General features: G+C 41.1%; 1 protein-coding gene across 4 annotated transcripts in view; it reads right to left on the bottom strand.

Annotated features, from left to right (window-relative positions):
- LOC140197572 (teneurin-3-like) overlaps window positions 1–23808 on the bottom strand; it is a 2811066-nt gene that overhangs the window by 1193782 nt on the left and 1593476 nt on the right. For all 4 annotated transcript variants that reach the window (XM_072257693.1, XM_072257692.1, XM_072257694.1 and 1 more), the window contains one exon: window positions 5692–5764. The gene's annotated coding sequence lies outside the window, so the exon portion shown is untranslated. The remainder of the gene's footprint in view (window positions 1–5691; window positions 5765–23808) is intronic.

Here is a 23808-nt window from a genome sequence, read left to right as displayed (position 1 = left end):
AGGATGCTAGAAAATAATATCAAAGAAGATACTAAAAACTTTTCCAAGTATATAAAGAGTAAAAGACAGGTGAGAGTAGATATAGGACCGATAGAAAATGATGCTGGAGAAATTGTAATGGGAGATAAGGAGATGGCGGAGGAATTGAACGAGTGTTTTGCATCAGTCTTCACTGAGGAAGACAGCAGTATACCGGACACTCAATGGTGTCAGGGAAGAGAAGTGTGTGTAGTCACAATTACAACAGAGAAAGTACTCAGGAAGCTGAATAGTCGAAGGGTAGATAAATCTCCTGGACCAGATGGAATGCACCCTCGTGTTCTGAAGGAAGTAGCTGTGGAGATTGCGGAGGCATTAGCAATGATCTTTCAAAAGTCAATAGATTCTGGTATGGTTCCGGAGGACTGGAAGATTGCAAATGTCACTCCACTATTTAAGAAGGGGGCAAAGAAGCATAAAGGCAATTATAGACCTGTTAGCTTGACATCGATAGTTGGGAAGTTGCTGGAGTCGATTGTCAAGGATGAGATTATGGAGGCATATGACAAGATAGGCAGAACTCAGCATGGTTTCCTTAAAGGAAAATCCTGCCTGACAAACCTATTGCAATTTTTTTGAGGAAATTACAAGTAGGCTAGACAAGGGAGATGCAGTGGATGTTGTGTATTTGGATTTTCAGAAGGCCTTTGACAAGGTGCCGCACATGAGGCTGCTAAACAAGATAAGAGCCCGTGGAATTACAGGAAAGTTACATACGTGGATAGAGCATTGGCTGATTGGCAGGAAACAGAGAGTGGGAATAAAGGGATCCTATTCTGGTTGGCTGCTGGTTACCAGTGGTGTTCCACAGAGGTCCGTGTTGGGGCCATTTCTTTTTACCTTGTACATCAACGAGTTGGATTATGGAATAGATGGTTTTGTGACTAAGTTTGCTGATGATACAAAGATAGGTGGAGGGGCTGGTAGTGCTGAGGAAACAGAGAGTCTGCAGAGAGACTTGGATAGATTGGGAGAATGGGCAAAGAAGTGGCAAATGAAATACGATGTTGGAAAGTACATGGTTATGCACTTTGGTAGAAGAAATAAACGGGCAGACTATTATTTAAATGGGGAGAGAATTCAAAGTTCTGAGATGCAATGGGACTTGGGAGTCCTCGTGCAGGATACCCTTAAGGATAACCTCCAGGTTGAGTCGGTGGTGAAGAAGGCGAATGCAATATTGGCATTCATTTCTAGAGGAATAGAGTATAGGAGCAGGGATGTGATGTTGAGGCTCTATAAGGCACTGGTAAGACCTCACTTGGAGTACTGTGTGCAGATTTGGGCTCCTTATTTAAGAAAGGATGTGCTGATGTTGGAGAGGGTTCAGAGAAGATTCACTGGAATGATTCCGGGTATGAGAAGGTTAACATATGAGGAACGTTTGACCGCTCTTGGACTGTACTCCTTGGAGTTTAGAAGAATGAGGGAGGACTCATAGAAACATTCCGAATGTTGAAAGGCATGGACAGAGTAGATGTGGCAAAGTTGTTTCCCATGGTGGGGGAGTTTAGTACAAGAGGGCATGACTTAAGGATTGAAGGGTGCCCATTCAGAACAGAGATGTGAGAATTTTTTTCAGCCAGAGGGTGGTGAATCTGTGGAATTTGTTGCCACGGGCGGCAGTGGAGGTCAAGTCATTGGGTGTATTTAAGGCAGAGATTGATAGGTATCTGAGTAGCCAGGGCATGAAAGGTTATGGTGAGAAGGTGGGGAAGTGGGACTAAATGGGAGAGTGGATCAGCTCATGATAGAATGGCGGAGCAGACTCGATGGGCCGAATGGCCAACTTCTGCTCCTTTGTCTTATGGTCTTATTGTCTAAACACTGGTAATTCACCAGGTTGCATTGACCAATTAACCTGCTAACTGGTACGTCTTTGGACTGTGGGAGGAAACTGGAGCACCGGGCAGAAACCCACGTGCACACATGAAGGATGTACAAGCTTTCTTACAGAGGACTCTGGAATTGAACTCTGAACTCTAACACTCCAAGCTGCAATAGCGTCATGTTAACCGCTATGTCACCATGGTGTCCTTTCTGTTATAAATGAGCATAAAATCATAAAACATAATCAAAGTGCTTTTTGTACATCAAAACAAGCACAAAAGGTTTTTTATAGTTTAATTGTAGGCCTTCGTTCATCCCTACCAACTGAGTTTGTCACTTAGTAATCAATTGTAATGAATTGTACTGTCCGGATCATCAGTATGATGTAAAACAGGTAGAGCTTTTGAGCCTTCAGACATTATTTGAGGTATCTTCAAAAGACTTCTTGGCCTTTTTCTAAGTAAACTTTTAACACTAGTTTTGCTTTTCTTAATTCGGATGAGTGTGGGAAGCGATAAATGTTGAATATTTCCTTTCCAAAGTATGGAGAATCCCGTTGAGAACCCTGAGAGAGCCCTGAGCACAGGATAGGAGGATATCTCTGAAAAAGCATGGCTAAAGAGATAATTGTATTTTTTTCACTATTGTCACATGTACTGAGGTGCGATGCAAAAATTTTGTTTTGCATGCCATCTATACAGATCATTTCACACATCAGCGCATTAGGGTAGTGCAAGGGAAAAGTAACAACAGAGTGCACAATGTGGTGTTATAGTGAAAACACAGTGAGGTAGAAAATTAAGTGCAAGACCATGACAAGCAAGATTTGTTAAGTAGTCTTACAGTAGCAGGATAGAAGAAATTGTCCAGCTGCAGTTACATCCACTGGGATAAAGTGCTTTGAGAGATTGATGATGATACGTACCAACACCAGCCTGAGAAGTAACTTGGATCCGTTCCAATCTGCCTTCCATTATAACAGGTCAACAGCAGATGCCATTTCATTGGCACTTCACTTAACCCGAGAACATCTGGACAGTCAAGACGCACACAGCAGGATGCTCTTCATTGACTGCAGCTTGACATTCAATACTATCATCCCCTCAAAGCTAATCAATAAGCTTTAAGAACATGGCCTCAATACCCCTTTGTGCAATTGGATCCTTAATTTCCTCACTTGCAGATCTCAGTCAGTTCAGATTGGCAACATCTCCTCTGCAAGCTCCACCAGCACAGGTGCACCCTGCTTAGCCCCCCGCTCTACTTGCTTTACACTTACGACTGTGAGGCTGTGAATCAGATTATAGGAGGGAGACTGAAAATCTGTCTGAGTAGTGTCACAACAACAACCTGTCATTGAATGTCAGCAAGACCAAACAGAGTTGAATATTGACTTTAGGAGGAGGAGGCTAGAGGATAAGCCAGTCCTCACTGGGACATCAGAGGTGGAGAGGGTCAGCAACTTTAAATTCCTTAGGGTTATAATTCCAGAGGACCTGTCATTGGTCCAGCACGTAAATGCCATTACAAAGAAAGCATGGCAGCACTTGTACTTCCTTACAAACTTGTGAAGGTTCAGCATAGCATCTAAAGCTTTGACAAACCTATATAGATGTGTAGTAGGGAGTACATTGACACATTGCATCATAGCCTGAAAGGGAAACAGCAATACATTGAATGGATCACGAGTAAAGCCCTCCCCACCATTTAGCACATCTACAAGGAGTGCTATCACAGGATGATTATGGATGCCCACCATCCTTGCCATGCTCCCCTCTTGCTGCTGCAATCAGACAGGATGTACAGAAGCCTTAGGACCCACACTACCAGGTTCAGGAACAAATTCACTCACCCCATCACTGAATTGCTTCCACAACATATTGACTCACTTTCAAGGTCTCTTCATCCCATGTTCTTGATATTTATTGCTTAATTATGTATGTATTATTATTTTTTTCTTTTATATTCTTTCATTTTGTATTAGCATAGATCGTTATCTTTTGCACATTGGTTGTTTGTCCACCTTGTTGGGTAGGTAGAGTCTTTCATCGATTATATTGTATTTCTTGTATTGACTGTGAGTGCCTGCATGAAACTGAATCTCAGGGTCGTACACGGTGGCATATGTGCACTTTGAAAATAAATTTACTTTGAAGTTGATACAGTCTACATGGACTTCACTAAGGCATTTGACAACAAGACACATGGGACACTGCTCCATAAGGTAAGTGCCCATGGGAACCAGGGCAATTGGCAAATTGGATCCAACATGCTTTAACGATAGGGAAAAGGAATGCTAATTGAGGGTGGTTTTATCATCTGCAAGCCTGTGATCACAGAAGATGGTGTAGAGACTCTTGCTGTTTGTTAGTTATATTGATGATGATGTATGTGAAATCAGAAGGAATGATTAACGATTGTGCCATTGAGGGTCGTCATCTACAAAATATTGATCAGTTGGGTAGCATGGGCAAAGAAATGGAGGATTGAATTAAGTCCTGAAAACTGCTATGTTTTGGGAGGACTATTAAAGCTTGGGTATATAAAATAAATGAGAATTACTGAGGAATAGAGGGACCTTGCTGTTCATGTCTAAGAACCCCTGATGACAGTAACACAGGCAGACCTTGTCATTATTGGGCAAGGCATAGAATACAAAGACTTCAGAGGGAATTTGAGGATGAATTTGAGGGTGGTGGATGCAGGTGTTTAGATGAGCTAAGCATAGGCCAAGTGGCTATTATAGATAGATGATACTTGACCAGTATGGTATACAAATGGATCTGTTTCTGTACTCTATGACTCTCTGTTTGCATGGAACCTCTCTGCACAACTCGGCAGAATGTGGCGTGCATTATCACTGGCACGCAATACCCCAGGAGCTCATGAAACTGGCTGGTGTTTAAATATTTCCAGTAATATCTGGAAGGCCATTTTTCATGGCAAATTCCAAGCCCTTATTCTCTCCATCCCTGTCCTTTTTCTCCTTCTTCTGTTCACTAGGACAAATTGTCCTCAGGGGATAACCTCATCCTCTCCAATTTCAGGGTCTTTTCATAGAGTCAGAGTCATACAGCATGAAAATGGCCCTTCTGCCCAAATCGTCCATGCTGACCCATTCATGCTAGTCCCATTTTCCAGCTATTGCCCCACAACCTTATAAATATTTCCTATTCATGTACGTGTCTTACTGTCTTATAAAACCTGTTATTGCACCTGATACAATCATTTCTTCTGAACTAAGATAGATAACAGAATTGAGCTGGAGCTTGCTTCATCTGTACAGTCTGGGGGCAGACTTAATGCAGACACTTTTGTACTGGGCAGGCAAAGGAGCTCCTTTTGTGCTACCAACAGAAGTAGCTGAACCCCATTTGAATCTGACTTTATGTGTTAAGTACTACCTAACCCTCCAGCAAAGAAAAATGATCAGTTGACCCAGTCTTTGCCCATAACTGCTGCCTTTTTGTTGGAATACTGTCAGATCCTACCCTATATTAACAGGAGATACTTTCATTTGAAGGCAATGGAATTGAAGATCTATACAAAGCCACGACTTCCCTCCACAATTCCCTCCCCACCCCCACAAAGGAGTTGTAATAAACAGATGGCGCCTTTGTAGAAATAATGAATGAATATGGATTTCGAATAATAATGAAACATGGGCTATTAGAACAACCTTTTAGAGATAGGCTCCAGACTGTTACATCAATTTAATTGATAGCTACATTGCTCCAAAATTCAACCCTCAGCACAAAGATACTTTGCTGATTTCATCTGAACTTTAAACATAGACTTCAAAGTAGATGCCTTCCATGTTACCTGCAGTGAGTTTGGATGAGAGGCTTGCAGGTTTTCGTCACTAGGTAATGATGATGATGTCACAGGGTGGTTCCTGAAAGATAATGGAAAAGTAGACGTGTCAATGATGCTGAATATTTCCTTCCAAATTTTATTTCAGGGCTTCACTTTAAATTCTCTTGGCATTAGTAATTTCATAGAAAGTATCTGTGGAACATTTTAATTGCACTGAACAAATTCCTCAAAGCAACAGGAGTCTGATGGGTATCAACATGGATTGAAGCAAGACTGTGGCCAACAGCTATCAGATGCCTTTGGTTATTGGCTGCTGCTGTCTTGCCGGTGAAAACACTCATTCTGAATTCCATCCGGATTAAATAATCCACTTGAATCTCTACCAGTTAGCTTACTGGGAAGATTGCTCAAGTCTGGGCAATTTCTTTTTGCTCCCAAAAATAGCAAAAGCATTAAAATTCCTCTAGTAGTTGGTGTTAATATGAGTAATCTTGAGTTTGTTTGTTTAATCTGCGTGTTACATTGTGTGACAAGTTGTTGGTAATAAAAACAGTGCTTCAACCACTTCTAGGTTTTCGATACTCAAATAAACAGGAAAAACAATTGGTGTCACTTTAACCACTCAGGCTGAAGGTTTGTACAACAGCTGCAAGGTCTGAATAAATTAGTGTCCATAACTTATCGTGTTGAATTCAAATTCAAGTCAGAGAAAGAAAGTGAATTAAAGAGAAGAAAAGATTTTTTAGTTTTAACTTAAAGCAGTAGCTTCAAAAATAATTAAAACCAAAGGAACCACAGCAATACTGAATTATCAGCTCTAGAGAGACTTAATGGATGTCACTAACGCAAAGTATTCAGTTTCAGTCTGGACTAATCAACTGATTTGTTTTTAATTTCAGAAGTATGCATTAATTGTTATCAAATCAACACATTTTCTTAAATACCACCAATGTCACTCATGTTTCAACCTTAAGCAATACACCAGTGCAGTATCTGATAGATTGCCAGACAGGTCCCCGCACCTCAGTGTCCAGCATAGTGCATCACTCAAACCAAGTTGGATCAAGACCATAAGACAAAGGAGCAGAAATAGGCTAGTCAACACATTGAGTTTGCTCTGCCATTTCATCATGGCTGATTTTCTTTCCCTCTCAATTCTTTTTTTCTGCCTTCTTCCCATAACCTTTAACACCCTTACTAAACAAGGACATATTAACCTCCGTTTAAAATATTTCCAATGACTTGGCCTCCACAACCATCTTTGTCAATGAATTCTACAGATTCAGCATTCTAGGGCTGAAGAAAATCCTCTTCTTTTTTGTTACAAATGAAAGTCCTTGTATTCTGACGTTGTATCCTCTCGTCCTAGGCTCCCCCACAACAGAAAACATCCTCTCCATGTCCACTCTTTCTAGGCCTTTCAATATTTAATAGGTTCTACAGGGCTCGTCTCTCATTCTTCTAAACTAACGACTACAGGCCCAACACTCAAGAGCTACTAGTAGCAAAAATTAAAATAAAATGAATTTTAAAAATCTTTGCACATTTTAATACATGGAAAGATTTTTCAAAGAATCTAAGTTAACCAATATTTCCATTTACAACCCTTCGAACTATTAAAGTTCAAGGTGAAACACTGCCGGGTGAGTTAGCTGTACACGTGAAGGACGAAATGCCTACGATGTCACTCCAATATTGAATTTGAAACATGATGAAAAAAACTAGTAAGCTCCTATCAGCAATTTTAGGATTTGTGTATTCTTGTGGAAATCTTTTAAACCACTTATGATTATGCAGTTATGGGGCAGTCAGCAGTTACAAAGGAAACTGTTGATAGATGTTGTAAAATCTTGGCCAATTTCTTGTGATCCCCACAGTCACACAAAAAAGGGGAAAAGCCTATTTTATTGACAGGAGATTATTCAGCTGGTGGTGTGGTGAAAGAACTCACTCCACAAAAGATTATTATGTACTGCACAAACTAAATAATAAACAAGCAACACCAGAAGAAGATGTAGTTACTTATTGGAATGCAATTAAAAGCTTCGTCTACACAAGAGATTCTGTGGATGCTGGAAAACCAGAGCAATACACACAAAATGTTGGAAGAACTCAGTAGGTCAGGCAACATATATGGAAATTGGAATCAGAATCAGGTTTAGTATCACCGACAAATAATAAAAACTGTGAATTACAGTGCCTATAAAAAGCACCCTCCCCACTTGGAAGTTTTCATATTGTATTGTTTTACAACATACTTTATACTTAATTGTCGCCCAAACAATTGATACTAGAACGTACAATCATCATAGCGATATTTGATTCTGTGCTTCCCGCTCCCTGGATTACAAATATTAAATATTAAAAATAGTAAAAATTAGTAAATATTAAAAATTTAAATTATAAATCATAAATAGAAAATAGAAAAATGGAAAGTAAGGTAGGGCAAAAAAAAAAACGAGCAGTAGGTCCGGATATTTGGCAGGTACAGCCCAGCTCCGAGTCAGGATCCGTTCAGCAGTCTTATCACAGTTGGAAAGAAGCTGTTCTCAAATCTGGCTGTACGGGTCTTCAAGCTCCTGAGCCTTCTCCCGGAGGGAAGAGGGACGAGAAGTGTGTTGGCTGGGTGGGTCGTGCCCTTGATTATCCTGGCAGCACTGCTCCGACAGCGTGCGGTGTAAACTGAGTCCAAGGACGGAAGATTGGTTTGTGTGATGTGCTGCGCCGTGTTCACGATCTTCTGCAGCTTCTTCTGGTCTTGGACAGGACAACTTCCATACCAGGTTGTGATGCACCCTAGAAGAATGCTTTCTACAGTGCATCTATAAAAATGCGTGAGGGTTTTAGGGGACAGGCCAAATTTCTTTAGTTTTCTCAAGAAATAACGGTGCTGGTGGGCCTTCTTGGCAGTGAACTCTGCTTGGCTGGACCAAGTCAGGTCATTTGTGATATTGACCCCGAGGAACATTGCATCACAATGGATTTAATTTGGCTTGTTTGACACTGACCAACAGAATAAGACTCTTTCATGTTAAGGTGAGAACAGATCTCTGTAAAGTGGTCTAAATTATTTACAAATATAAAACACAAAATAATTGATTGCATAGTATTCATCCCCATCAAGTCAGTAGATGTACCTTTGGCAGCAATTAGAGCCTTGAGTCTGAGTGGATAGGTCCCTATCAGCTTTACACATCTGGACACTGCAATTTCCCCCCTTTTTTCTTTACAAAACTGCTTAAGTTCTGAGATTTCATGGGGGTCATGAGTGAACAGCCCTTTTCAAGTCCAGCCACAAATTCTCAATTGCATTGAGGTCTGGACTCCAACATGTATTTTATATTTGTATTAATTTTTATCACTTTGTAGAGATCACTTTGACACAAAGGAGTTATTTTCTCTTGATCAGAGTCAAAAAAAGGCCAAATTAAATCCACTGTGATCAATGTTGTAAAACAATAAAACAAGAAAACTTCCAAGAGGGGTGAATACTTTTTATAGGCATTGTGTGTGTTATTTGGCAGAAGGCTCCTGCGCCTTCTTCTTGATTGTAGCAATGAGAACAATGCATGTCCAGGGTGATGGCGATCGTTGGTGATGGATGCCATCTTTATGAGGCACTGCTCCTTGAAGATGTCCTGGATGCTATGGAGGCTAGTGCCCATGATGGAGCTCTCTGAGTTCACAACTTTCTGCAGCATCTTTTGATCCTGTGCAGTAGCCCCCCACCCCCATCCCCGTACCAGAGGGTGCTGCTGCCAGTTAGACTGCTCTCTATAGAAATTCCCAGTTTAGCTTCAACCCCTGATGTTTCAGGTCAAGACTGTTCATCAACACTGGAAAGGAAGTGGGGAAGATGCCAAAATATGAAGGTGGGGAAAGGAAACAAGAACAAATTAAAAGGTGCTAAGTGGAACCAGGTGTGTGGAGGAGGGGAAGAAGTAAGAAGCTGGGAAAGTCAAAGGGCTGGAGAAGATGGAATCTTGGAGGAGATGAGAGTTAACCATGTGAGAAAGGGAAAGAGGAGGGCCACCAAAGGAAGGTGATAAACAATTGGAGGAGATAGGTAAGTGGCCTGAGTCAGGAATGGAAGGAGTGGGAAGAGTGAAGGGAAAAGATATCAGAAGGTGAAATCGATGTCGAGGCTACCTTGGCAGAATATGAGGTGCTACTCCTCCAACCTGAGAGTGACCTCACCACGGCAGAAAAGGAGACCATGGACAGACATGTCGGAATGGGAATGGGGATTGGAATTAGCATGGTAAGCCATGGGGAAATACCACATTTTGTGGATGGAGCGGAGTTGCTTATAAGTTGCGATTAAGTTTTGAACCACATGAATTAGAAATGAACTGCACAAGCTGTTAGGATTATTCTGTCAACTGTGGTGACTGTGTCATTCTAGGCCACAGAGCAGATGACTTTAAATGTAAAAGCATTCCAGAGCACTGGAATACCCCGCACTCAATGGATGATATATCCACAGAAATCAAGTTTTGGGTCAATCTACTAAAAAAGATCTTGCAGTAGTTTCTTGGCCAATGATACTCGCTGCTCATTTATGGAAAACCACATTCAGTTGAGAGTTTGCCAAATTATATTAGGAGACTGGGGACCAATAAATGTAGTTTCTAAAGACTTTACACACTTGGCTTTCATTAGTTGTGTGTTCAAATTGCAGTTAATTAGTTTTCCTGATCCTGCTCTCTTTTGTCCATCTTCCAAATATTTCCATCATTGAATTCACACATCATCATTAAAACAAAATAGCTGAATCACTTAACAAAAGCACTTACTGCTGGTGACATTAACAGATAAACAATTGCGGATGTTTATATATTGTTCCGCTGTCTGCAGATTTATCAATGGTATTAAATAATGCACCATTGCTGCAATTTAAACAGCAAACAACAGAATGCTGTAATTACACGGTGTCCACTTTATTAGATACACCCTTTACCTAATAGAATGGCCACTGAGTGTATGTTCGTGGTCTTCTGCATGCTGGAGCCCATCCGCTTCAAGTCTCGATGTGTCGTGCATTCAAAGGTGCTCTTCTGCACGTGCGTGGTTATTTGCATTACTGTTACTTTCTGTCAGCTTTAACCAGTCTGGGCATTCTCCTCTGGCCTCTCTCATTAATGAGGTGTTTTCACCCACAGAACAACCACTCACTGAATGTCTTTTTGTTTCTCGCATCAGTCTCTTTAATCTCTAGAGTCTGCTGTGCATGAAAGTCCCAATAGGTCAGCAGTTTCTGAGATACTTAAACCACCCAGTCTGGCACCAATAATCATTCCACAGTCAAAGTCACTTAGATTACATTTTTCCCCCATTTTAATGTTTATTCTGAACAGCAATTGAATATCTTGACTATTCCTGCATGCTTTTCTGCACTGAGTAGCTGCCACATGATTGGCTGATCAGATGTTTGCATTAATGAGGAGGTGTACATGTGTACCTAATAAAGCGGCCACTGATTGTAAGAATAATCTGTCCACTAACACTGGTAAGACATTATTTCTAATACGAGTTATTTGCCATGAACAAAACTTGTTTACCTAAATTCACCTCTATAAAAAAGTACTGAATTATTCTTTGTTAAAGGACGAATCAACAGATGAAAGAAACAGTGGACTTCACAGTAAAGGAGCCAAAAGGAGAACATTCAGCTCAAAATTCTTGTCTTTGAGTACAGTCTGACTGGACAATCCAAAATGAGTTTCATTACGGCCCTGCAATGCAGATTTATGCTAAACAAGAACAAATTATTTTTTTGATAATTTATTGTTTTATTTTAATTTTTATTTATAGATATCTAAAAACAAGAATGTAATGTGAAGCCTCAGTTGGAGTATTGTGAGCAGTTTTGGGCCTCTTCCTTTAGAAAGGATGTGCTGAAAATGGAGAGGGTTCAAAGGAAATTCATGAAAATGAATCCAGGATTGAATTGCTTGTCATATGAAGAGCATTCAATGGCTCTGTGCCTGTATTCACTAGAATTCAGAAGAATGAGGGGTGTCCTCATTTACATCTATTGAATGGTGAAAGGCCTTGATGTGAGGAGAATAGAGGGGCGTTCTTCTGGAACAGAGATGAGGAGGAATTTCTTTAGCCAGAGGGTGGCGGATCTGTGGAATTCATTGCCACAGGCAGCTGTGGAGGCCAAGTCTTTATGTATATTTAAGAAGAAGTGTTTGGATTCTTGATTGGTCAGGGCATGAAGGGATATGGGGAGAAGGCAGGAGACTGGGGCTAAGAGGGAAAATGGATCAGCCATAATAAAATGCTGGAGCAGACTTGATGGGCCGAATGCCCTAATTCTGCTTCTATATCTTATGGTCTTATACAGGATGGTAACAGGCCCTTCCAGCCCAAAGAGCCCATGGTGCCATTTTACACACGTGACCAATTATCTTACTTACCCGTTGGTCTTTGGGAAGTGTCGGGAAACCGGAGCACCTGGAGGAAACACATGTGATCATGGGAGAAAGTCTGAACTCCTCACAGACAGTGGTGGGTACTGAATCTGGGTAGCAAGGTAAAGTGCTATGTTAACCACTATGCTACCGTGCTGCCTCATATGTTATTATCATTCAAGTACAAAGCAAGAAAATAAGCATCTGAATTTTTCGAGCACCGTTCATGACCTCTCCTCTCCTCAGTATGTCAGTGAAGTATTTCTCAGGCATATTCACTGTTGCAATGAAGGAAATGTGCAGACATACTCGAAGCTCCCACAAATGATAATAGCCTGATAATCTACTTTGCTGTGTTAAATAATAGACATTAACAAGGGATTAACTTCCTTGTTCTTCTTAGACATGGTTCCATGGATTTTTCAGATCAGCCTAGAAGTGAAGATGTTTGATAACCAGTACATGAAGTCATAGTCATACAGTATGGAGACAGGTTCTTGGGCCCACCATGATCTTGACCATCAAGAATCCATTCATAGCAATCCTACTTATTAGCTCTTGGACTTGATTCTGGTCCCACCAAGCTTGTCTAGGTACCTCAACAATGTTGTGAAAGTCTCTGCCTTTACCACTCCCCTCACTCACTACGGTGCTCTGATGTAATGGTTTTTTTCATGCTCCCCCGACCTTGAACAAGCCTAATGATCAAATGATGACTATTCTACCTACCAAGAGGGTTCTGCTCCATAATCCTGACTGCAGTTTACATACCACCATCGGCTGATCATAATCAGACACTTGAGACACTGCATGATGCCATCTCCAAACTTGAATCAGTTCATCCTGACACATTTCAAATCACAGTCCCGTATATCGAGTAAGCTTGGTTGAAGAAATCCCTGCCCAATTACCATCAGCATATAAGCTGTAGCATCAGAGATCCCAACATACTAGATCACTGCCACAATAAGTTAAGGAATGCCTACTGTTCCATGCCCAGACCGCACTTTGGGAAATCTGATCACTTGGCTGTCCTTCTCCTCCCTGCAGACAGGCAGAGGCTACAGAGCAAGGCTCCAGCAATTAGGACAACATAGGGATGGTTGCGGGAGGCAGAGGAGTGGCTACAGGATTGCCTTGAATCGATGGACTGAGCCACTCCTCTGTGGATCTGAATGAATACAGTATGGTTGTCACAGACTTAATAAACGCAGACTCTATAAATCTAGATGAGTGTGTCCCGACAAAATCTTCCCCAACCAGAAACCCTGGATGAACCATGCTGAGGGCGAGATCAGAGGCATTCAAGGTTGGCCACCAAAAAAGTTACAAACGGTCCAGGTATGATCTCCGGAAAGCCAACTCACTGGTGAAGTGGTAATTCCAGACTATACTTGAAGGATGATCGACAGCTGTGTCAGGGCTTGAATCCAATCATCTCTTACAAAGGGAAACAAGCCACTTGCTGTTGTCATCAGGAAGGAGGTATGGAAGCCTCAGGACTCACAACACCAAGTTCTGGAACAGTTACTACCCCTTCAACCATCAGGTTCCTGGATCAGAAGGGATAATGTCACTCAACTTCACTTGCCCCATTACTGAAGTATTCCCACAATCTATGGACTCACTTTCAAGGACTCTTCATCTTACACTCTCAATATTTATTGCTTATTTCTTTATTTCTTTTATGATTAATTTTATTTTTTTCTCAGTTCAAGCTGGTAAAACCTGAAGTAGGGCACAACCAAGCACACTCAATTGCTAGGAACTTTTGGTCTATTCTAATGGTGTTTAGTATTACAGCTTTTTGAAGATTTACATAAATATTGCTGTGTAGGCCTAATTCTTTAATGCCATTGTGTAGTGACTTGGGATGATACCATTTGCAGATATTATGATTGCAACAATGAATACCCTATTTATGTTCCATAGTCTTTCAATTCCCTCTTTTAATTAAGCATATTTCTAGTATCTTTTCACTTATTGATTTCTGTATGATGTTTGTGTTATTCTTAGACCATAAGACATAGGAACAGAATTAGGCCATTCAGCCCATCGAGTCTGTTCTGCCATTCTATAATGGCTGATCCCAGATCCCATTCAACCCCATACACCTGCCTTCTTGCCATATCCTTTGATGCCTTGATCGATCAAGAAACGATTAACACGAGGAAATCTGCAGACGCTGGAATTTCAAGCAACACACATAAAATTTGCTGGTGAATGCAGCAGTTAACTGAATGGTAGCAGACATCCCACCTCTCCCGGAAGTTCCGGGAGTCTCCCGCATTTGAACAGTGGCTCCCTGATGCCCGCAAATTATATACAATATCACAGAAATCAATTTTTTGAGAGCGAGCGAGCGAGAGAAAGCGAGAGAGCGAGCAAGTGAGAGGGAGAGAGAAAGCAAGCGAGAGTGCGAGAGAGAAAGCGAGAGCGCGAGAAAGCAAGCGAGAGCGCGCGAGCGAGCGAGAGAGAACGTGAGAGAGAGAGCGAGAGAGCGCAAGAGAGAAAGCAAGCGAGAGTGCGGGAGCAACCACGAGAGAGAGAGAGAGAGATAGCGTGAGCGTGAGAGAGCGCCATGGCAGAGTGTTCCAAAAAAAAAGAAAATATAAAATGTATGTCACCCCAGACTACACTAAAGTGTACCCCTGTCTAATAGGGGTCAAAAATAATGACAGTGTTGCTCGCTGCACTGTTTGCAACAGTGACTTTTCTATTGCCCATGGTGGGTTAAGACCGTAAAAGACATGTTGAGGTAAGTTTAACAGGTGTCATTCGTTCATTAGCATAGCTAACGTTACTTAAACTAGCTGGCTGGCTGCTAAGGAGCTACTCTATTGCAGATATCCCACCTCTCCCGGGAGTCTCCCACAAATTGATGATGCTACCTCCCTGAAATCAGTTTTTTCGGGGTGGGGTGTCTGTGGTAGTGAGGGAGGAAGCATAAGGGCATGTGTAGTACTTGTTCCACTTCCAAGGATAAGTGCTAGGAGGGAGATTGGTGGGGAGGGATGCGGGGGGGACGAATGGATAAGGGAGTTGCGTAGGGAGCGATCCCTGCGGAAAGCAGAGAGGGGGGGAGGGAAGGATGTGCTTAGTGGTGGGATCCCGTTAGAGGTGGCGGAAGTTACGGAGAATTATATGTAACCCGCTTTAAATATATGCATGGACTTGGCTTCCACTGCAGACCGTGGTAGAGCATTCCACAGATTCACTACTCTCTGGCTAAAACAATTCCTCTTTACCTCTGTTCCAAAAGGTTGCCCCTCAATTTTGAGGCTGTGCCCTATAGTTCTGGATACCCCCACCACAGGAAACATCCTCTTCACACCCACCCTATCTAGTCCATTCAACATTCGGTAGGTTTTAATGACATTCCTTCTAAATTCCAGTGAGTACAGGCCCAAAGCTGCCAAATGCTCATATGTTAACCCCTTCATTCCTGGAATCATCCTCGTGAAACTCCGCTGGACTCTTTCCAATGGTAACACATCCTTTCGGAAATATGGGGCCTAAAACTGTTGAAAATACTCCGTGTGGCCTGACTAGTGGCTTATAAAGGCTCAGTATTATCTCCTTGATGTTATATTCTATTCTCCATGAAATAAATGCCAACATTGCATTTGCCTTCTTTACCACAGACTCAGCCTGGAAGGTAACCTTCTGGGAGTCTTGCACGAGGATTCCCAAGTCCCTCTGCACCTCTAATGTTTGAATTTTCTCCCAACTTAGATAAAAGTCTGCACTATTGTTCCTTTTACCAAAATGCATTATCATACATTTCCCAAACCTGTATTCCATCTGCCACTTTTTTGCGCATTCTTCCAATTTGCCTAAGTCCTGCTGCAATCGCTTGCACCCTCAGCACTACCCACCCCTCCATCTATCTTCGTATAAAGCATCAATAATCAAATCATTAACAAACAATGTGAAAAATAGCAGTCCCAATACTGACCCCTGAGGAACACCACTAGTTACCGGCAACCAACCAGAAAGGGCCCCTTTTATTCCCACTCACTGCCTTCTGCCTGTCAACTATTCCTCTATTTATGTCAGCATCTTTCTTGTGACACCATAGGATTTCATCTTGTTAAGGAGCCTTATGTGTGGCACCTTATCAAATGCCTTCTGAAAATCCAAGTAATAACATCCAATGCCTCCCCTTTGTCCACTCTTCTTGTTACTTCCTCAAAGAACTCTAACAGATTTGTCAGGCAAGAGTTCCCTTGATAGAAACCATGCTGACTTTGACTTATTTTATCATTAGTCTCCAAGTAACGTGAAACTTCATCTTTAATAATAGATTTCAACACTTTCCCAACCACAGAGGTTAGGCTAACTGGCCTCTAATTTCTTTTCTTTTGCCTTCCTCCCTTCTTAAAAAGTGGAGTGACATTTGCAATCTTCCAGTCCTCCAGGACTATGCCAGAATAAAGTGATTTTTGAAAGATCATGACCGATGCATCCGTGATCTCTTCAGTAACCTCTCTCAGGACTCTGGGATGTTGTGCATCTGGTCTGTGTGACTTATTCACCTTAAGACCTTTGAGCTTGCCTAGTACTTTTTTCCTTTGTAATAGCAATGGCACTCATTCCTGCTCCTTGACACTCACGGACCTCTGGCACACTGCTAATGTCTTCCACAGTGAAGACAGATGCAAAGTAACCATTAAGTTCATCTGCCATTTCTTTGTCCCCCATTACTACTTCTTCAACATCATTTTCCATTTTCTTGCTTGTTTATTCTGTAATAATATATTGGGTCATTTATTATGGATTGTCCTATCTGTAATAATGGATCAGTTATCCTATAATTTAGACCATAAGATAATAAGACAAAGGAGCAGAAGTCGGCCGTTCAGCCCATCGAGTCTGCTCCGCCATCTTATCATGAGCTGATCCATTCTTCCATTTAGTCCCACTCCCCCGCCTTCTCACCATAACCTTTGATGCCCTGGCTACTCAGATACCCATCAATCTCTGCCTTAAATACACTCAATGACGTGGCCTCCACTGCTGCCCGTGGCAACAAATTCCATAGAGTCACCAACCTCTGGCTAAAAAAATTCCTTCGCATTTCTGTTCTGAATGGGTGCCCTTCAATCCTTAAGTCATGCCCTCTCGTACTAGACTCCCCCATCATGGGAAACAACTTTGCCACATCCACTCTGTCCATGCCTTTCAACATTCAAAATGTTTCTATGAGGTCCCCCCTCATTCTTCTAAACTCCAAGGAATACAGTCCAAGAGCGGACAAACGTTCCTCATATGTTAACCCTCTCATTCCCCGAATCATTCTAGTGAGTCTTCTCTGTACTCTCTCCAACGTCAGCACATCCTTTATTAAATAAGGAGACCAAAACTGCTCACAGTACTTCAAGTGAGGTCTCACCAGCACCTTATAGAGCCTCAACATCACATCCCTGCTCCTATACTCTATTCCTCTAGAAATGAATGCCAACATTGCATTCGCCTTCTTCACCACCGACTCAACCTGGAGGTTAATCTTAAGGGTATCCTGTATGATGACTCCCAAGTCCCGTTGCATCTCAGAACTTTGAATTCTCTCCCCATTTAAATAATAGTCTGCCTGTTTATTTCTTCTGCCAAAGTGCATAACCATACACTTTCCAACACTGTATTTCATTTGCCACTTCTTTGTCTATCCTTCCAATCTATCCAAGTCTCTCTGCAGACTCTCCATTTCCTCAGCACTACCAGCCCCTCCACCTATCTTCGTATCGTCAGCAAACTTAGCCACAAAGCCATCTATTCCATAATCCAAATCGTTGATGTACAATGTAAAAAGAAGCGGCCCCAACACGGACCCCTGTGGAACACCACTGGTAACTGGCAGCCAGCCAGAATGGGATCCCTTTATTCCCACTGTCTGTTTCCTGCCAATCAGCCAATGCTCTATCCACGTATGTAACTTTCCCGTAATTCCATGGGCTCTTATCTTGTTAAGTAGCCTCATGTGTGACACCTTGTCAAAGGCCTTCTGAAAATTCAAATTTACAACATCCACTGCATCTCCCTTGCCTAGCCTACTTGTAATTTGCTCAAAAAATTGTAATAGGTTTGTCAGGCAGGATTTTCCTTTAAAGAATCCATGCTGAGTTCTGCCTACCTTGTCATATGCCTCCAGGTACTCTGTAACCTCATCCTTGACAATCGACTCCAACAACTTCCCAACCACCGATGTCAAGCTAACAGGTCTATAATTTCCTTTTTGCTTCTTTGCCACCTTCTTAAATAGCGGAGTGACATTTGCAATCTTCCAGTCCTCCGGAACCATGCCAGAATCTATCGGCTTTTGAAAGATCATCACTAATGCCTCCGCGATCTCCACAGCTACTTCCTTCAGAACACGAGGGTGCATTCCATCTGGTCTGGGAGATTTATCTACCTTTAGACTATTCAGCTTCCTGAGTACTTTCTCTGTCATAATTGTGACTGCGCACACTTCTCTTCCCTGCCACCCTTGAGTATCCGGTATACTGCTGATGTCTTCCTCAGTGAAGACTGATGCAAAATACTCGTTCAGTTCCTCCGCCATCTCCTTATCTCCCATTACAATTTCTCCAGCATCATTTTCTATTGGTCCTATACTGTATCTACTCTCACCTGTCTTTTACTCTTTATATACTTGTAAAAGATTTTAGTATCCTCTTTGATATTATTTGCTAGCTTCCTTTCATAGTTAATCTTTTCCCTCTTAATGACCTTCTTAGTTTCCTTTTGTAAGCTTTTAAAAACTTCCTAATCCTCTGTCTTCCCACTAATTTTTGCTTCCTTGTATGCCCTCTCCTTTGCTTTAACTTTGGCTTTGACTTCTCTTGTCAGCCACGGTTGCATCCTTTTTCCATTCGAAAATTTCTTCTTTTTTGGAATATACCTGTCTTGCACCTTCCTCACTTCTCGCATAAACTCCAGCCACTGCTGCTCTGCCGTCCTTCCCGCCAGTGTCCCTTTCCAGTTAACTTTGGCCAGCTCCTCTCTCACTCCACTGTAATTTCCTTTACTCCACTGAAATACCAACACATCAAATTTCGGCTTTTCTTTTTCAAATTTCACAGTGAACTCAATCATGTTATGATCACTGCCTCCTAAGAGTTCCTTCACCTCAATCCCTCTAATCACCTCCAGTTCATTACACAATACCCAATCCAGTACAGCTGATCCCCTAGTGGGCTCAACAACAAGCTGTTCTAAAAATCCATCTCGCAGACATTCTACAAATTCTCTCTCAAGATCCAGTGCCGACCTAATTTTCCCAATCCACTCGCATGTTAAAATCCCCCACAGTTATCATAACACTGCCCTTCTGTCAAGCCTTTTCTATTTCCTGTTGTAATTTGTAGTCCATATCACTGTAGTTGTTTGGAGGTCTATAAATAACTGCCATCAGGGTCCTTTTACCCCTACGATTTCTTAGCTCAACGCATAAAGATTCTGCACCTTCCGATTCTATATCACTTCTTTCTAATGATTTAATATCAATTCTTACCAATAAAGCCATGCCTCCCCCTCTGCCTACCTTCCTATCCTTCCGATACACCGTGTATCCTTGGACGTTCAGCTCCCAGCGACATGCATTCTTTAGCCACATCTCTGTGATGGCCACTGTATAATTTGTCGGACTCTGACACTAAAACTGGATCAGGCTTGTATTTATAGTAAGGTGTGGTGTCTATTATGAGTTTGTATTTTAAAGCAAGATTTTGGTAAATGATACTTGCCTCTTGATTGTGCTTGTGTATGTAATCAGTTTGAGTTAAACTGCTGCAGGATCCTAAAATGTGTTGGATTGTTTCTGATTTCTCTTGACATTTTCTGCATTTATTGTCTTGAATTTGTTGGTCTTTTATTTTGTATTTTTGATCATTTGTTGTGTCAACCACCTGGTCCTGTACTGCCGCAAGGAACCCTCTGTTTCTGAGGAGAGGACTCCAACTCTGAGCCAGGTGTTCAACACTTCCTTGTTGACATTGAGTTTGCTCAGATTGTGGGGATACCTTCCACGGAGGGCCATGCTTTTCCACTCGTTAACTTTTTCTTCTATAGTGATAATGTCTTCATTTTTCTGGGTTGTGCTTTCATTTAACGAGTGGTGTGTGCTTTTTATCAGAATTGCATTTGCTTGCATGGAGTGCTGAGTCTTGTTTTTGCTGATGAAAATACAGTATATCCTTAGAAGTTTTATCTGTCTGTTGTTGTAAAATGTATGTCTATTATTCCTGATTCTCATTCTCTTCTAGGTAGTGTTAATCTAAGCATCTTTGAGTGTACATAGTGTTTTCTAAAATTGGTTATTTCATTTCTTATTTTTCTTTGTAATTTTTCCAGGTTGGTTTCGGATGAATATTATGCCAAAAGGTAATGAAAATGTTTATTGTATTGGTTATATTATTACTATTGTTCTGTTTGGCAGATTTTCTTAAGCCTTGAGGTAAATTATGTCAATAATTTTCACTCTATTGCAGTATGATTTATTTTCTTTGCTTTTTGATATCCAAAATAATTATATGTTTCATATTTATCCATTGGTTGTATTATTATTATTATTTCTTTTTTAAAATTTCTTTTTTCATTTGCACAGTTCTTTTGTCTTTTGCACATTGGTTGTCTGCCCTGTTGTTGAGGGCTTTCATTGATTCTATTATGGTTATTGGATATTTTGAGTATGCCCACAAGAAAATGAATCTCAGGGTTATATATGGTGACGTATATGTATGTACTTTGATAATATATTTACTTTGCATTTTGAATAACTTCTAGTTTCCAACATCCCCTGGTTGAAATTATTCCTCTTCAGATAAAGGATATCTTTAAGATCTGTAAAGGAGACACTTTCTATCCCTTACCCACAGGTTTCAGCCTTCTCTGTGATGAGGGAAAGTTTCTCAACTTCTACCCTTGCAGTTGTGAGCACCTTGATCAGGTCCCACTCATTCTCCTATGCTCAATAGAAAACAAACCCATCCTATCCGGTATCTGATAATAACTGAAATTTACCATCTGAGGCAACAGCCTAGTTAATTTCATCTGCACTTCCTGCAGTGCACTCATCTCCTTCTCAGAGCGAAGTTAGCAAAAGTGGACAAGGTACTCTAGTTGTGGTGCAACAGAAGTTTTATAAAGGTCCATAAAGTTTCATAATCTCCCTGCTCTTATATCTAGGGCCACAGGAAAGAAATCCATTGTGTCTCAGCCTCTTTATCGCTCTATGCTTCAGGATTTACTGGACTTTTATGTTAATGTTTTATTTTGCTTAATACCAAGGGCTCTATTACCGAGAGTTTCATTCTGAGGGCTCTAGTTTCATCTTTCTGCTATAGCCTTCATAGCCTACCCAAAAAACTCATCACCTCACACCCATAACTTCTAAAGTGCAGCAGTCTCTTTGAATTGCATGCAGGCATGAGGCAAGAATCCCTCTTTTAGTATCCATAAATTTCCTAACTTAAGGGTGAGAAAAATTTCCAATAAGCCACAGCTCTAACTCCTCCCCAAAGGTAACGAGAGATGTGCAATAACTGCAAGCCAACTCAGCATCAATAAATAAAAATAACAATGTACAGTATGCAGTGCTATTGGCTTTGTATTGCTTAGTAAGTGTGTTTGCTTGTCATGGAACCATCAATGAACTTTTGCAGTACAGATGTGAGGTGTTAAGTCCTTTGAGTCTCTGCGAGCTTCTAGCACCAGAACCCCATCAGAATTATTCTGCTGCTGCTCTGCTACAGCCCTGTACATCATCCTATTTTAAAGTGCCTATCTAATTCCCTTTGAAGTCACCAGCTAATCCTATTTCTATCATTCGTACAGAGAGTGAATTGCAAATTATAACTATTCCTTGTCTTTGGGAAAAGAGCATTGAACAGTATAGAACAGGAGCAAGCCCTTTGGCTTATCATGTCTGCACTGGTCATGATACCAATTTAAACTAATCCCATCTGCCTGCACATGGTCCATATCCCAGTTCCTCCCCGCGCCTATTTTGGCACATCGGCCGGCAAACATGCTGTTTCTTTAGCGTTTTGTCTATTTTATGAGGCTGAGTTGCTAGCTCGATGCTTAACTCAGGAAGGGTGGAACTCGTGCAAGGAGTCATTTGGATTCGAACCCGGGACCTCTCGCCCTGTATGCCCTTCTTGTTCTTGTCTCTGCCTCTAAAATAGCATCTCCTCATTTACTCTAACTCCAGCACGGAGATCTCTCATCTTCCTCATGTGTTACTCTCCTTAGCCTTTACTTTGATTTTGATTCCATGATCGTCCAATTCCAAGTGAGATTCTTGTGTAAACTGGTAGACTCATATGAAGGTTAAAAATTAAGTTTTATATTTAAACCACTGAATATAAAAAGCTTTCAGATGTTACATTGTTAACGAAGCTTCCCAGCTTTGTTCTACCAGCACTCTCTGTATATCCCTGTACCCAGTATCCAGTGAGCCAGAATTGGAGTCAATGGCAAATTGTAGACAATTTGAGGTTACGAGTGGGGCCTCATAAACATCCGTTGAAATTGCCCATGGGTAGTTTGTCTGGACCCCTGTCGCCAACAGAGAAAGAAAATGAGAGCGCGAGTAAGAGAACTTTCATCTCGGCAGGCTTGCCAGTATTGCAGCACAGAAATGATGGTGTGTTAATTCATTATACCAACAAATCCCTCTGGAGCTAGTTTACTTTGACTTACTTGTTTAACTAAAATAATTTGCTTCTGGGAAATGCAAATGGATAAACTGAAGAAAATTTGAATGCTGTGAACTGAATCCACTCGGCCTACGCATGTCTACAGGATCATTGTCATACAATGTCTTCAAATTGGCCAAGCAGACATCAGCATGCAAGGCAAATCACTTGACAATTTTCTTGGAAATAAGCACAGAAAATAGTTAATTAAAACAATTTTAGTGCAATGTATACAAGTTGTGAAGAAACTTTTAAAGGTGTATAATGAATGTCCAAACTGATAATGCCCATTTTAAACAACCATCAAAAGTTTAAATGACCCCTTAATATGCCTCTCATTAATACCTTTAAAAAGTATTCAGATAAATGATATTATTAGGATTATCTTACTGCCATTCTTCATATAAACTGGACATTTACGAGGACATACAGAGCAATTGTGACCGCTACCTATTGGGTCTTGCAACATACGAAGTATAATTATATTCTTGTTAATCCTGCCTATCAAAATTGTCCACATTAAAATCAGCCTATAAATCAGATCTGTACTGTGTATGTGGAGTTAAAGTTAAGTGTTGTAATCATTGTTTCAATCACTGATCTTGATGTTTGAATTACAAAAAGACACAGACAGAAGAGTCCTGTCAGTCTGTTATATGAGCCTTAAGTTCGGAATAAGAAAGTGCTTTTCATCCTACTGAATCATCTTCCTCTGCTACATTAAGTTTCCTATCACGCATCTAATTATATTTTAAATAGCCCCAATACTTCTATTACCTGGCCTGCTAGATTATTCCAAACATTTATCACTTATTGCATAAAGAATTCTGTCTTAGTATCTTTTCTAAATTTACATTTTATTAATTTCCACTTATGCCCTCTGGACCCACTTTCTAGGCTTACTTTGAAGTAATAATTTGAGTTTGCTCTTCCTTACACAATTTTCCTTGTACTTTGATGAATTTCGACCCCCTCCCTTTGTAGAACGTAAACCGTAAGCATCA

Source organism: Mobula birostris, chromosome 5, assembly GCF_030028105.1.
Source record: "Mobula birostris isolate sMobBir1 chromosome 5, sMobBir1.hap1, whole genome shotgun sequence".
Classification (NCBI taxonomy): Eukaryota; Metazoa; Chordata; class Chondrichthyes; order Myliobatiformes; family Myliobatidae; genus Mobula; species Mobula birostris.
The sequence above is the reverse complement of the archived record's forward strand: the minus strand, read 5'-3'. Positions and strand labels throughout refer to the sequence as shown.